At 42.8% G+C, this 8,794-nt stretch overlaps 1 non-coding gene across 1 annotated transcript; it reads left to right on the top strand.

Moving 5' to 3' along the window:
- Positions 1-7,109: 7,109 nt before the first annotated feature.
- On the top strand, positions 7,110-7,182 carry TRNAR-CCU. The gene has a single exon. It is a non-coding gene; the product is annotated as a tRNA-Arg (tRNA).
- Positions 7,183-8,794: the final 1,612 nt, after the last annotated feature.

Raw genomic sequence — 8,794 nt, 5'->3', positions numbered from 1 at the left:
TCAATAAATACATGTGGAAGGAAGGAAGGAAGGGAGGGAGGAAGGGAAGGAGGGATGGAAGGAGGGAGGGAGGGAGGGAGGAAAGACTGGCTGAAATATCTCCATTTTTTTAGCCAGAATCCTTTCCACCTGCATTTTCTCTGTTGTCTAACCCCTCACCGAAGCCTTTGCTCGCTGACATTCACACCACTTGACAACAACCAGAAACTATTGCATCATGACCACTGTTGTTTTGGCAGGAGCAAGGAGGCTGAGTCTGTGTCCTCAGAGAATCATCTGGCTGCAGGAGCCTTGACTCCCCCAGGCCCCCATCACTTCTCCCGCACAGCACACCTCTCTTAGGGGCTTGCAATATTATGCTGCGATTGCTTGTTTGCATGGCTGGCTCCCTCCCCTGTTGGATGGCCAGCTCCCCAGGGCAAGGACTGGGAGGTATCTGCCTCCCTTCCTTGTCCAGCATAGGGCCTGAGCATACAAGCTACATGGTAAATGGCTATTGTAAACAATTCCGGTCATGAATGACTCAGTGAGTAATTGGATGGATAACTAGGGGAATTAGTAAATCAGTGAGTTCATAAAAGAAGTCAATGTGAAAAAAAAATTATTCACGCAAGATTTCCTAAAGTGTAGTGCCCACCCCATGGGTGGTACACAAGATAATTTTTCAGAATATGTAAACTAACTTTTAAATTTTAGCAGCTATGGAACAAACAAAAAGACGTTAGGAAAAAAATTAACCTGCACATTAATTCCTTTATATCATTGATATTATGACTTAGGACAATTTAAGTTAAAAAAAATTAAGCAAACACAGTACTATTATAGAAGGTGCTGGATATGGCAAAAGTCATGAAATTGGTATATAGGTGTGAGGCTTGGGAACACGTAGTTTGAAAACGAAGGAGAAAAAAACCCGTAAGATTCCATGAGTTTTACTATGCTCCAGGTGGTGTTTTAAGCACTTGATCTGTATTAAACTCATGGAATCTTCATAATAGCTCTGCAAGTAAAAAACCATCCCGTTTTACAGGTGAGGATATGGAAAGGGACGATCTTCATCCAAGGCTGTTATCACCAGTAAGTGTTTGATCTGGGATTCAAATCCAGGTAGAGCCCGTGGTGTTATACGCAGCACTGCGCACACTCCGGCAGAGAAGGCAAAAAGGAGCAAAAAAATGAGCAAACGTGTGGGACGGTGAGTGAAACACAGGCTGAGGGGGCACAAGAAAGAGAGGAAGTGACAGCTGAGCCCAGGGCCTTTCCTGGGCATGACCCAGAAGTAGGAAGGATACTTCGAGGGGCCTCGCCTTTGTTCTGTTTCTTGCCTCTACAGCCATCGTGGTGCAGTAGCCACTCTAGACGCCCACTGGGAGGCAAAGTTCTCCCAGCTGCATCTGCTTGTGGCTCCTGAAAGGGGAAAATGCCCCATTTTTCTCCACTGCCATTTGAAGGGTAGCTCTCTGAGCTCTGATGCCCAAGGAAACAGGTGGATGTGAGGAGGACCCATTTGCTCCTGGACAGTCCTGCTCACTCTGGATTCTTCGGAGTACTGACATGGAAACAGATAGGAACAAAGGGACCTGCACAACAGCCATCATGACCCCGGCAACTAGGGGCAGAGGGCACCTGAGGCCATGCTCATTCAAAAAAAAAAAAAAAAATGTGTGTCTTCTCACTTAAGGGTTCTCTTAGGGAGTTCAGCATCCTTCCCCATGCATGGGGATCTAGGATCATATTGTCCATGACCATTCAAGAATCAACCGACCCCCCTCCCCTTTCCAAATCTTTTTCTTATACTTCTCTTCCCCCTGAAATGTTCTCCCTATTGCTCTTGATGCAAAGCCTAAGTCGGAATTCTGACTAGGTCCCTTATTAGCTGCGGGTCATCAGGTAACCTACCTGCATTACGGCTCCCTTCCGAAGGTGTTAAATGGAAATGAAAGTAGCCCCACCTCACCAGGTCTCTGTGAGGAGCAAGCGGAATGTTCAAATTTAAGGCAGGCAAAGCATGGTAACTGGCATGTGTTAATACTTGACATATGGCAGCTTTGATCCTCCAGATGGTTGATGGCAGTGTCTATACTCAGGAGTGCAAAATTTATCTTTCTATCTCTAAACTTAATTTCATTGTCAAGACTTTTTTATCCAGGTGATAGAAACTTAATTGATTCAGGGTCTCACCTCCTCCCTTTCCTTGAGGTTGAGACTTAAATTCCAGAGATTGGGTTTCTGATCACCCACCAGTCATTGTTACTTATCTACATGGAAAAGCAATGATATGTCCTTAGTCAGTCTTGATCATGAGAGTTAAAATTACCTCCTCACCACAAAATGCAAGGCCCCATCAGCAACCCCCTGGCGCTTCGGGGCCATATTTGGATGAAAATAACTTTCTGATTCTCTCCACTTTTCACTATGGTAGGGGAAAGCTCTGCGTACCTCACTAGAACTCTCTGTGTGTCATCCCGTATCAGTCCAGCTTTGAGCACACAAAATATTCATACATGGAAGCACTTAACAATTGTTGGCAGAGTGGAGGGGCACCTTCTAGGAATGACTTCTGGATTTGCACTGCAGAACCAACTCACAAACATCAGGAATAGGGAGAACTGGGAAGCCGCCACTGGAACGATTGGCTTCAAACCCACTTCCTGACTCAGGGTTAAGGCGCTGCTTCCATGATGGCCGGCTCCAGAGCCACGCCTGCCATATTGGCCCCAGCAATAACACAGAGGCTCTGCAGTCTGCCTCTTGACCCCCACACAACCAGCATCTGCATCCTGGGACTGCTTTTGATACTGCCATGCAAACCCCAATCTTCCATGGCTATGCTTTCCAGAAGAAACCACAGAAGCAGCAGGAGGGTAACACCTGCGTCATTCCCACCTTCTGTTTCTCAGAAAAATGCAAGGTGGGGCAATGAGGAAAGAAGAGAGAAGTTGCAGACAACTACCAAGGAATTCTCTCCCCAGCTCTGCTAATACAACTCTCTAAGACCCTGGAGATGATCCCGTGTGCCCTGTGGTGGGCTAATACCGGGAGAACCATACAGATGTCACAGCAAATTCTACCTTGGTGTTGAGCAACTGGATGAGGACATGGGGGGACCTGGCACCTTAGGTCTTGTTCCCAGTTTTTGCAGACTCTGGGTTCATGAATTTTGTTATGTAAGCCCTTTCCTATGCCTTCGCCTTTTGATGATCTCTTCACAACCACTCTGCTGGTGTTATTACTGACCATTTTACAAGTGAGGAAACTGAGGCCAACGTGGCTGATTCGTGTCACATGGCTATGCAGGGTAGTTTAGGCTCTGTTGATCGTAAAACTTACTCAGTTTGGATTCTCCTTTAAAAAAGAAATCCAGATTGCTGATACAAAATTAGATAAGAAAATGAATATTTATTTGGGATGAGAAAATAATGGAGCCAAATGACAAACTTTAAAAAGCTAACACTGCAAAATCTAGAAAAGTAACTCCATCTTTTATTAACCGCCTGACATCTCTAAAATATTTTTCCTACATTTTTTGCATCACACTCTTTGATTATCTTGTCATGACTGAGATTTTATAAAATATCTTTCTATAGAGAAAATAGAAAAATAACTTAGTCCTTCCCCAGCACGGTTGATCAGAACTTTTTCTATTATTGGTGGTTTATAAATGTTTATGTGAGTTTTATAACTCATTAGAGGCAAAGTCATATACATTTTTAGGATAGTTATCAATTTTGGGGAAGCCTCCATCAAGTTGCTTTCCTACATGAGCTGTAGGATTTCAGGGAAATTCCAGGTTTTTCCTGTAATGACAAACCTGAAACACTCTTTGAATTAACAACTCCCAGTTATAATTTGTCACCGATGTCCTTATTTTATGTGTATTCTGAGTTTTATGGTATCTCATCTATGCTGGTGTTCTGTGTCCTATTAGCAAGAAATTTAAACAGTGGCATTATGATAGTTCTCTTTTTAATATCCATGAAAAAAGAAAAAATAACGTAGGGTGCATTTATAATTGTGTCTGCTGACTGAGTATACTCCCAAGAGAACAGAACTTCCAACTGGACTGTTGACGAGAATCAGATCCTCTACTGACTAGTGTACATATCTGATGCTCAGAAGAATTTTCCACAGACTAGCTTGTGGCTCCTTACATTCATAACCACGTTTCTCTTCTACTGACCATTGGGTGTGCAGACACCTTAGGATATACTCACATCACAGGGCTGCCACTGACCTTGCACCTTCCCACCACAGCATCGGGTTCACTGACACAGTGGGTGTAGGACTGTTTCTAGGAGTCATTCCAAACCAGGATACTAGCAAGACCTTGATGATATAAATGAGGTGACAGAGAAGCACATAAAGATATCATATCAAACCCCAAAGAAGTCTGTCCTCCAATCAAATTTCCTATAACCAGACCTTAAAGTGCCAATGGTCATTGTGATGCCACTCCACTCAAAGGTAAGTATGGTCGAGGCGGGGGGGGGGGGGTTTGAGAGGAAAAAAACAGCCTCTTAACCAACTGCACCTCAAACATTTCACTTGCACAGATGTTATAGATACATAGCACCATGACAACATATTAGAAGGACCCCTCCCAGGGCCTGAAATGTGAGCATCTCTGAAGCTTAAGCATGTTTGGCCTCAAGGTATACCAGTGGAGCCAGAGACCCAGATCTGGAGCTTCTTTCCACGATGCCCAAAGACCTCCCTGTTCCAAGGAGCATCTGCATAGTCTGGGGACATCTGCTTGCTCTATATTAGCCACAATTAATAATCAGAAGCAGAGATGTAGCCACTTAACATATATCAACCACTCTTCTGGGAGGGAGATGTCATCCTCTGGTTCTCTCTCCCCGAGATAGGGAAATTGATAGGTCACTAGTGTCTGGGAATAGCACCCAAAAGGTATCATATTTATTTTAGCTGCAGCTTCAAATCAGTGGCTATCTGCATTATGAAGAACATCGTTCTATAAAACACATTTGGTCTTCATTTTTCAAATGCTCCTGAAGGGAACATATGGTAATCTGTTTAACTCTGTATTCTACAGAGTTACTTAAACCCCCATCCACCAAACTCTTCTGCTCTTTTTATTATAAAATTCATGTCGTTTTCGTACCCTAAATGTCCCCCCTTTCTGCTTAGATGATTAAAACTACCCAGGGCTACAAAACCACCCTGTTTACCATCAAATTCACGAGTCACACCCTACAGTCATTAAATATAACAAAAATATTATCCACAAGGGGGTTAACAAGTACATATGGGCAGAGCCCATATTCTTGTGGGTTTCAGGCTTGAACTATTTTGAAGTCATTTGTTTTTTTATCAGAACCCATGCTAACATAAGCTCTCAACTTGATCTGCATTATTTGTCTCCTGCTAGAAGCTAACTCCTGCAAGTTTTTCTCGATTGTCCATTTTTGAGGCTATATTTCAGAGCCTGATTATTTTCCCAGATAGGAATATTGCTTCTCCTTGCTTCTATTCCCCCATCAATAGTGTCATTTGACACCCTAATTTCGCTTCTTAAATATCCCTAAGCTCGCTGCCCTTCCCCACTCCCAGTGAGAGCTTGATGTGGAATGTGACAATGGGAACTCCAGCCCTCCGTTCTAATGAGAGTTATTGATGTTCAAACCATAAAACAGAGCTGGTGCTTGGGTGTTATATGCAAACAATGAATCATGGAGCACTACATCAAAAACTAATGATGTAATGTATGGTGATTAACATAATAAAAAAAAAAAAAAACAGAGCTGGTGCTTAACTGGGAGTTGCTTGTCAATGCAAGGAAGGGAGCACCGTTCCTAAAATTTGGTTTGTGGGGAAAGCAGTTTCTCCAAAAGATCAATGCAGTTCCTTCTCCTAAAGTAGGTAGAAACATGAAATATTGACCTGCCTCTTCTTACGCGCATCACCATTTACAAGAGACAGTCCGTGACCAGGTGATTCTCTGTGGTCAAGCATGTTGAGAAAACACTTCCCTTTAAACCCTCCTCTTCAGCTATAAGAATGCACATTAGCATATTTAAGGCACCAGAAGTCCGTCACTAAAACAAACAAAATTTAACTTTTTTTTTTGTTAATTTCCCAGTTGCCCTTGATCATGTGACTCTCTTTCCGCTAATATCCAACAAAACTAGTGCTCCACAAAGCACACTTTGGGTAATGTTGCCATAATTAATTTTTTCTGATTTTAATGGCATATTATGCCTTTAATGAACAGATTTTATGCAATAGAGGAGAATCTCAATAGGTTTCAGATCATTTGATTAAACTCATTTTTTTAAGATTGAGAAAAATGATAGAAGATATGCTTGCATAAAATAATGTGGAAATTTTATGTAAGCTTCAGAATTAAGTATCAGAATTCAGAGTTTGGGTTCGGAAGACCTTGAGTTGCCTTTCTGTAACATTCCCAAATCATAACGGAGCAACTATAAATGTGCCAATCACTGTTATAGGCCCAACAATACCATGGATAACTTGCTCATAGGGAGTTTGTAGCCCATTAGGAAAATAAATATTCATAAATAATAACACAAATACCCATACTTGATTTTAATTGATGTAAGTTCTATAGAAGAGAAGAAACTAGTGCAATGATCATTTATAACAGGAGAAAATGATCCAGCTTTGGGGAAGAGGAAGATATCAGGGAGGGCTTCCTGGAGGAGGTAATATTACCCTGTCTCTGAAAAGATGATTTGGGACAGATCAGGTTGAGGCAGGAAGAAAGAGTATTCCAGCCCCCAAAAGTAGAATATGCAGAAAGAATTTTCCACTTTTAAAGAAGGAGAAAGAAGGTCATGTGGCTGGAACCCAGAGACAAGAGAGAAAGAGGAGATGAAGCTGGAGTGGTAGCTAGGGGCCAGATCTTCTAAGGCCTGGGAAGCCAGTAAGTGTATATGTGAATATTTAATTCCAACATCAGTGTAAAGCACTATTGATCAAACCTTTCAGTTTCAAGGTAAGATTAAAGAGAGTTCTTGGTTTGGAAAACAAAATGGATTCTATCCTGATCCATGTGAGCATTATTTAAGCTTACATGCTTAAAAATTCCATCCAAATAAATGATAAGAATTAAGCAGCCCAAGGGCGCCTGGCTGGCTCAGTTGGTAGAGCACGAGACTCCTGATCTCGAGGTCATGAATTTGAGCCCCACGTTAGGTAGAGAGATTAAAAAAAAAAAAAAAAGAATTAAGCAGCCCCCCAAAAAAGAGATCTGAGTTATGCAAGATGAATTGAGTCAGTTTAAATCCAAAAATGCATCATGAGATGAGAATGTTCTGCTGCCTGAGCAAAAGCTGGATCCCACGTAAAAACAACCAAAGCCCCATCACCCAATTTGGGTGGACGGTGGGGTAGCTGTGGCCCCAAAGCCGCTTTACCTTTTATCCGTCTCCACTGCATCTGAAATATATCGGCGCTAATCACAGTGAGTGAATGCGGAGAAAAGGTGGGATTTCCATCTCTTTCGCACAATAATCTTCTCAGAACAAGTCATCTTCATAAATAATTCCATATTATCCCAGTCACACTGTCTGGCTATCTGGGACTCATTTAATGAAATGGTTAGCTTTAAATATTTCCGGAAGAAGGCTTTTAAAATTCAGAGCATATGTCTTCAAGACTAGAGGTCAGGGTTTGTGATCAAATATTATGCCCTCGGACTTGAAATACTGTGTATGACCTGTCACTAGAAAAGGGACAGCTGCCCAGAAGTTACTAGCTGGTTCTGGGGAGGCAAACGCCCGCTTGAAGTTATTTATGGTGAATAACAATACTAATAAAATTGCTTTAATTCTCCCAACCATTCCACTCGTCTCCTTCACCTCTGCAAAATATTATTTCCATGATACAAGGTGCTCACTGGCCAAACTTCCCCTTTCCTATATGCCTCCTTGTCCATATCCAGGCAGACTTTACATCTTGCTGGATCTATCCAACAAGGTCTATGTGTGCCCCTCTCCTTCTCAAACCCAACCAATCCAGACCAGTTCCCACCACCTCTTTCCAGAGAGGTAATTTAGAGAGAGATATCCCAGAGAGAGAGATACCCTGTCAAGTGGATCTGGGGCCATAGCTACTGTCCTAGGACAATGACCAGACCATGGGCTTCTCCACCAGAAAGACAAGGGCTCAAATCCAGGTTCAAATCCCAGAGAAGTCACTGTTCTTCTCCAAGCCTTGTTTTCTCCATTTACAAAATGGGCATGAAACTGACTCGAGGCTGTACTAGCAAGAGCAGTAATGAGCCTGGACCTGGAGGTGGATCTGCCTGAGTTCCATTCATCTCTCCTGTGATTTTGGAAAAATTGTTGAACCCCTATAAACCTCATTTTTCTCATCTAGAAAATGGGGATAACAATAGTACATTGAGTACAGTGAGTCTATACATGGGAAACACTTGGGACCAAGTGAGCATTCAGTGATTACTATGGGAACCAAGACTAGATGCGACCCCCCGCCCCAGGGCTCACATCCAGGCCCTTGCAAGAGCATCTTCTCCTGATGCCACATGCCTTTCATTAAGTCATGGACAGGCCACATTTGCTGACAGATGCACCTGTCCTGTTGGCTCTGAATCTCCTCCCCCACCTTGCATTCCCCTTGCTGCACCTTGAGACAGCCCGTTTTCACTGCTTTCCTGGCTTGAGAGCTCTTTAAGTCAGGGATGAGGTCTTGTTTCACGTACATGTAATTGGCAATGACGATTTCCTGGCAACAAATATAGGATGCATTTGCGGTGCTGCCCGGTAAAGCCACATTCTCACTAGATCCA

Source organism: Zalophus californianus, chromosome 8 (genome assembly GCF_009762305.2).
Source record: "Zalophus californianus isolate mZalCal1 chromosome 8, mZalCal1.pri.v2, whole genome shotgun sequence".
Lineage (NCBI taxonomy): Eukaryota > Metazoa > Chordata > Mammalia > Carnivora > Otariidae > Zalophus > Zalophus californianus.
The sequence above is the reverse complement of the archived record's forward strand: the minus strand, read 5'-3'. Positions and strand labels throughout refer to the sequence as shown.